Genomic DNA, 6,898 nt, shown 5'->3' with positions numbered 1-6,898 from the left:
TCAGGGTCAGGGGTGTCCAAACTTTTTTCATCAAGGGCCACATCTCTAAACACAGATGAAGCAGAGGGCCGATCGAGGGCAGTAGACTGGAGCACAATACAGTGAATAATTAAAATATGTGCATGTTTAACACGTTAGAATGACCTTTTATTCACGCTAAGATCCTTAAAACCGCACAATAAATATTAAAGATGAGCTTCAAAAAATTTTAAGTAAAAAGTATTGGACATTCCTGGTTTATGGAGGAGCTCTTTGTGTTGCATTTTTGTATGAAAAGTGCTCTGTAAATAAAGTTTGATTGATTGATGTGAAATGTTTGTAACAGTTTATTACCTGATTAAATACATGACAGAAGAAAATAAACTACCACTGTTACTACTATTCTGCTTTCTGATTGGATCATCATTTTGAGGACCAATATTACAACAAATAAAAGGGTCACAATAATATAATCACATATCACATAATGTTTTTGTAATTAAGAAAACAGCAGCATTATAATTGTTACGTTAGATTAGAACATGTTTACGTTGTATCTGAGGACAGTTTGGTCCATGTGGGATTTAAAAACAAATCTTATATTTAATCATTTGACTGAGGAAAAGTGTTTCAAATCAGGATTTTAAAACTTGACTAAACCTGAACTGACCAGCAGGGGGCTCGCTGCATCACTCTTCATGCACGTCTCATGTCTCTATAGCAGGGCTCTCCAGTTTTTTTCCTACTGTGAGATACTTTTTTTTTTTTTTTTTGAGCTACTAATTTTCTCCTGAAACGTTGTAAATATAAGAGCCATGGTGAAGATGAGGTAATGGGTTAATGGGTTCTGTTTTCCATAAAACAGAACCCATTATCAAGTTATCAGTGCACAAATTAGGCATCAAAATTATACATATACAAAGAAAAGAGGCATTTAATCAATCAAACTTTGGAGCGAGAGGTGAGCGCGGTGACGGGGGGTGAGCAGGGGTTGAGGGTGGTGAAGAGGAGGGTGAGCTGGGGGTTCACGGGTGGGGGGCAGGTGAGCTGGGGGTGAGTGGGGTTTGCAGGGTGAGCTGGGGGTGAGTGGGGTTCGTGGGTGAGCTGGGGTGAGTGGGGTTTGCAGGGTGAGCTGGGGGTTCACGGGGTTTGCAGGGTGAGCTGGGGGTTCACGGGGTTTGCGGGGTGAGCTGGGGGTGAGGGGTTCGCAGGGTGAGCTGGGGGTTCACGGGGTTCGCAGGGTGAGCTGGGGGTTCACGGGGTTTGCAGGGTGAGCTGGGGGTGAGCTGGGGTTCGCGGGTTTGCAGGGGTGAGCTGGGGGTTCGCACGGGGTTCGCGGGGTTTGCAGGGGGTTCGCGGGGTTTGCAGGGTGAGCTGGGGGTTCGCGGGGTTTGCAGGGTGAGCTGGGGTTCGCGGGGTTTGCAGGGGTGAGCTGGGGGTTCGCGGGGTTTGCAGAGTGAGCTGGGGGTTCGCAGGGGGTTCGCAGGGTGAGCTGGGGGTTCGGGGTTTGCAGGGTGAGCTGGGGGTGAGTGGGGTTTGCGGGGTGACTGGGGGTTCAGCGGGGTTCGCAGGGTGAGCTGGGGGTGAGTGGGGTTGCGCAGGGTGAGCTGGGGGTTCGAGGGGTTGCAGGGTGAGCTGGGGGTTGCGGAGTTGGAGTGAGCTGGGGGTGAGTGGGTTTGCGGGGTGAGCTGGGGGTTTGCAGGGTGAGCTGGGGGTGAGTGGGTTGCAGGTGGGGGTGAGTGGGGGTGAGTGGGGTTCGCGGGGTGAGCTGGGGGTTCGAGGGGTGACAGCAGGGTGAACGGTGAGCAGGGTGAGCAGGGTGAGTGGGGAGTGAGCGGGTTCACGGGGTGAGCTGGGGGTGAGCTGGGGGTGAGCTGGGGGTGAGCTGGGGGTGAGCGGGGGTGAGGGGTGAGCGGGTGGGGGTGAGCGGGGTCTGTTGCCTGGAGCTGGCTCAGCACTTCAGCACAATAGAAGCGCTGCATTTGCTGCTCCATTCACACTGGACTTATCCACACACACAGAGCAGAGGCCAAACACAGGACACACTCACGACCAAACTACCCCCCGTCAGAGCCCGACACCAAGGCTCCTGTCAGCCACCGGAAAGTTCTCACCACTCACCACTGGGGCCACGTTAAAGGAGCACTATGGAACCTTTTTTTTTTTTTTTCAAACACTAAAAAGAGCAGTACATTTTAATATCTTTAAAGGGTAATGTAAGATTTAGATTCTCTTTGCAAGAACCAGTGGTGGAGTTAAAAATTTGTGGGCCCTAGGTGAACTTGAGTTTGGGGCCCTGTTTTTTGTTTTTGTTTTTTTGCTTTTCTTTTTTATATTTGTTGTTGTTGTGTTTTTCCCCATTGTTCTTGAGACATGCACATCTCTATTTATTTGAATTATGGTGGATTGGAAATTGGTCTTATTAGTTAGGAAGCCTACTACATAACCACAGTTGAAAGTAGTTTTTTTGTTTGTTTTTTGTTTCCAAGACCAGTCCTGACAAAGACCAGTCTTGGCCAAGTGTCGCCCACACTGAAGGACGGGTCAAATGCCGAGGACACATATTCTACAGGGACAATAAAGTGAGCTTTAATTTCATTCAAATAGGGCCTGGCACATCTAATAATATCCATAATCCATTTTCAAATAATTCTTTCCAGTGTTGGGTTAGGGTTACACACACTGCTCTTTCCTCCTGTTTCTGGCTCGTGTGATCAGACGTGGTGACTCCCCCCGGTCTCCTCCTGCTGCTGCTCTGGTGCCGTGACTGATGAGGTCTGAGTCTCTGTCCAGGTCTGAACCGTGGAGCTATTTTTAGAAGAGGAGACGAGACTTTGGGGAAACTCTCTCTCTGTTCTTTTCTCTCTGTTCGCGCTCTCGAATCCAGGACTAAACCAGGTCTAAACGTGGACTACAACACTCCCACTGTCGCTCTAAACAAGAAATGACCAAAAAGGACAAAAAAGGGAATAAAATAAAGATCTCCAAGTCCCGCCTGAAGAAGCTTAAGTACCACCAGTTGGTATTTTGGGGGGTGGGTTGTTAACCGGAGGCACTGCTAAGTCTGAGGCTTTGTTAGATTTTAATCTGAGTTAGTTGATGCACATTTTTAGACATCCAAGAATAAGATATTATCAGTGTTGGGGAGTAACAGATTACATATACCAGAGTTATGTAATCAGAGTACAAATTATGAGTAACTGTATTCAGTTACAGTTACTGTTTCAGTGAGTGGTAATTGGATTACAGTTACTTTGTTGAAATAAATGGATTACACAGAGGGATTTTCCTGTTTTCACATTTTGGGCTATTCTTTTTTTTTTTTTTTTCCTTCGGTAATTCCACTCATTGCCGAACACTAAACCAAGTCTAAAACCAGGTGTAAACCAGGTCTAAACCAGGTCTAAACCAAGTCTTAAACCAGGTCTAAACCAGGTCTAAAACCAGGTCTAAACCAGGTCTAAACCAGGTCTAAAACCAGGTCTAAAACCAGGTCTAAACCAGGTCTAAACCAGGTCTAAAAACCAGGTCTAAAACCAGGTCTAAACCAGTCTAAACCAGTCTAAAACCAGGTCTAAACCAGGTCTAAAACCAGGTCTAAACCAGGTCTAAACCAGGTCTAAACCAGGTCTAAACAAACCAGGTCTAAACCAGGTCTAAACCAGTCTAAAAACGGTCTAAACCAGGTCTAAACCAGGTCTAAACCAGGTCTAAACCAGGTCTAAACCAGTCTAAAACCAGGTCTAAAACCCAGGTCTAAACCAGCTAAACCAGGTCTAAACCAGTCTAAACCAGGTCTAAAACCGTCTAAACCAGGTCTAAACCAGGTCTAAACCAGGTCTAAACCAGGTAAACCAGGTCTAAAACCAGGTCTAAACCAGGTCTAAAACCAGGTCTAAACCAGGTCTAAACCAGGTCTAAACCAGGTCTAAAACCAGGTCTAAACCAGGTCTAAAACCAGGTCTAAACCAGGTCTAAACCAGGTCTAAACCAGGTCTAAAACCAGGTCTAAACCAGGTCTAAACCAGGTCTAAACCAGGTCTAAAAACCAGGTCTAAACCAGGTCTAAACCAGGTCTAAACCAGGTCTAAAACCAGGTCTAAACCAGGTCTAAACCAGGTCTAAAACCAGGTCTAAAACCAGGTCTAAACCAGGTCTAAACCAGGTCTAAAACCAGGTCTAAACCAGGTCTAAAACCAGGTCTAAACCAGGTCTAAACCAAGTCTAAACCAGGTCTAAAACCAAGTCTAAACTAGGTCTAAACCAAGATTAAACTAGGACTAAACCAGGATTTAAGGACTAAACGATGCTGTGTGGACCGTGTCTCTTCTTCTATCAATAATATTTTTAATATGTTTAAGTAAAGTTTGGACTTTTTATTTTCTTTTATCAGACAGAACATCTTTTGTGAAAGATTTCCTCGTCTTTGCTTCTCTACAGCAAATCAAGTAATCCAAAGTATTCAGATTACGTTACTCACTTTAAGTAATTTAATGGATTATGTAACAAACTACATTTTGGTGTGTGTAATCTGTAATCTGTAGGGGATTACATTTTAAAAGTCACCTTCCCAACACTGGATATTATTAGCAAGTTAGACAAACCCTGCGTTCAATTTTCTTCTGACTCCAACTTGGACTTCGGATTTGACATCACGTCCGAGTTTGAAGTGTATTATTATGTTTCTTGTGTTGGACTATGTGGATTATGAAGCTCTGGGGGCAGAAGTGCTACTTGGAGATGCAAAAATTGTGCAGAATTGTCCTTGATCTTCAGTTTGCCCTGATGAAGCTGAAGGACCGAAACACGTTGGCGTATTTGAACTTTATCTGCCATGTGGTATTAAAGGCTGTTAATTATTTTATACTTTTTGAGTGCCTCAGTTTTTTCCTACTTTCTACGTGGATTACGATTATGACCATTCCCTCATTTTAAGAAACGCTGCCACTTTAATTAATTTAGTTTTTGAAAATTGCACTTCATTTTACGTTATGATTTCTCTTCAGTTACAACCTTAGCGATGAATCAAGTATTTGTTCAATACTGGCCTCACCACAACATCGACTCCCAAACCCACAGACAGAAATACAGACGCAGTAAAGTTCTGCAGTGATACAAGTGACTGAAACTGTCATTTAATCCACCAAAGTGTCAAACACAATGAAAACACTTCATATTTACAGGTCACAGTCGGCACAGCATCTTGGATTCTGACTCGGAATCGTTGCTTGGTCGACTTTTTCCGGCACCGAGGTTCAAGTCGCGCCATGTCAGACATGTCGCTAGGCAACTTCCTCAGAAAACAAACTCTTGGTCTGAAAAAAAGAACCTAATAACATATATCGTCAGTAGAGTCGAGGTCTCACAGTGAACGAGTAGGGCTCTGTTTGGGAGTCGCTCTTTTTCCACAGCGACTCATTATAAGACAAGTTTAACTGAAGATGAAGCCAAGTAAGTTACGTTTGAAAAGTTTTTCAGAGTTTGGTGCAGCGTCTTCACTCACGCCTGCTCAAGCCGACATCTTCAGGTGCGGCCCTGTCCTGCCGCTTCCCCAGTTTAGACTCCTGACTCCACTAATGACATCACTCTGTTGCATTAAACTTTAACTTCTTGGGTTCTTTTCAAAGACAAAACAGTAACGTGTATTTACCTTGTTGACATGTTTCGGCTGCTGCTGCTGCGTCTTCAGAACTGTCCCTGGTGTTGGTGGTGACGTGTCGTATATCAGCTGTTGTTACTTCCTGAAGTCTTTTGCAGCCAATGAAACAGCTGCAGGAGTAGCCCTGTCATCACATCACTGAACACATCTCAGAACGACAACAAAATGTGAACTAAAACATGTTACATTAAAACTATTGAGTTTGGAAAAATATCTGAATAAATGTATATTTTTGTTTATTAAAATAAAATGGCAAATATTGGTTGGGACTATTTTGGGCCTGGTCAAGCAGAAGTAAACATCAAGGCCAAAAATTCAAGTTAATGCATCTGATATAAAAATGTATTGAACAGATACATATGTACTCTAGTTTATCAAACTGTTGACCTTTTTTCTGTACCTTTTTGGTTGATGTATTTCATAATTTGGTTGATGTATTTCATCATATCTTGTGTTATTCCATCTTTGAATTGTTGATGAAGGTACAGGATTAAAAAAAAAAAAAAAAGATTTAAAATGATAAAAATTTGCTTGGAAGGACTGACATATTTTATAGAAATTGTTTCCTTTCATTTTGAAGTAATATTAAAGTATTGGGAAGAAAAAAGCGACAAATTATGTAAAATCCTGCACCTTCTACTTGTTTGCACAATTTTCCCTCCGTTACCATGAACTTTCTTAATAAAAAATCTCATGACTCAAAAAGTAAAAAAGTAAGAGGTTTTTCAACCTAATCTTGTACCATATGGTAGAAAACTATATGAAGCAAATATTCAAACCAGTTTGTTAAGGATATGTAAGTGAGAACCAAGAGTTTTCACTGTTTGGATTTATTGCCCAAAAAGTGCTGCATATTTCATTCCCTCCGTTACCGACATGAGTTTTAAAATTTTTTGTCAACAACTTGAAAGAATATCACAGGTTTAACTTGACCCTGTTGGAGTGTAACTCTTTCCTACATTCTGATACTTTACTTATTTCAATAGTTCCTCTAGTTTCTGAATAAGAGACATTTGAATGTCAAAAATCTGCCCCTGTTTCCCTCCGTTACCACTTGACCAGACCCTTTTGTCTTCCCCAAATACTGGTTGTGACAGGTCTCCACCGTCCCTGTGCAAACCTACGCCCTTGGTACCAACAGTACACGTGCCACAGTTTCAGAACCTCTGGACTCTTTTATAAACCTCGGGCTCCTTTATATCGACCCCACAGGGAATCAGTAACACAATCTGACCTTGGGCTGTAACAGAAGCTCTGCCG

This window comes from Boleophthalmus pectinirostris, unplaced genomic scaffold, assembly GCF_026225935.1.
Source record: "Boleophthalmus pectinirostris isolate CB_2022bp ecotype Guang Dong unplaced genomic scaffold, ASM2622593v1 HiC_scaffold_18, whole genome shotgun sequence".
In the NCBI taxonomy this organism is placed as follows: domain Eukaryota; kingdom Metazoa; phylum Chordata; class Actinopteri; order Gobiiformes; family Gobiidae; genus Boleophthalmus; species Boleophthalmus pectinirostris.
This window is presented reverse-complemented; position numbering follows the sequence as displayed.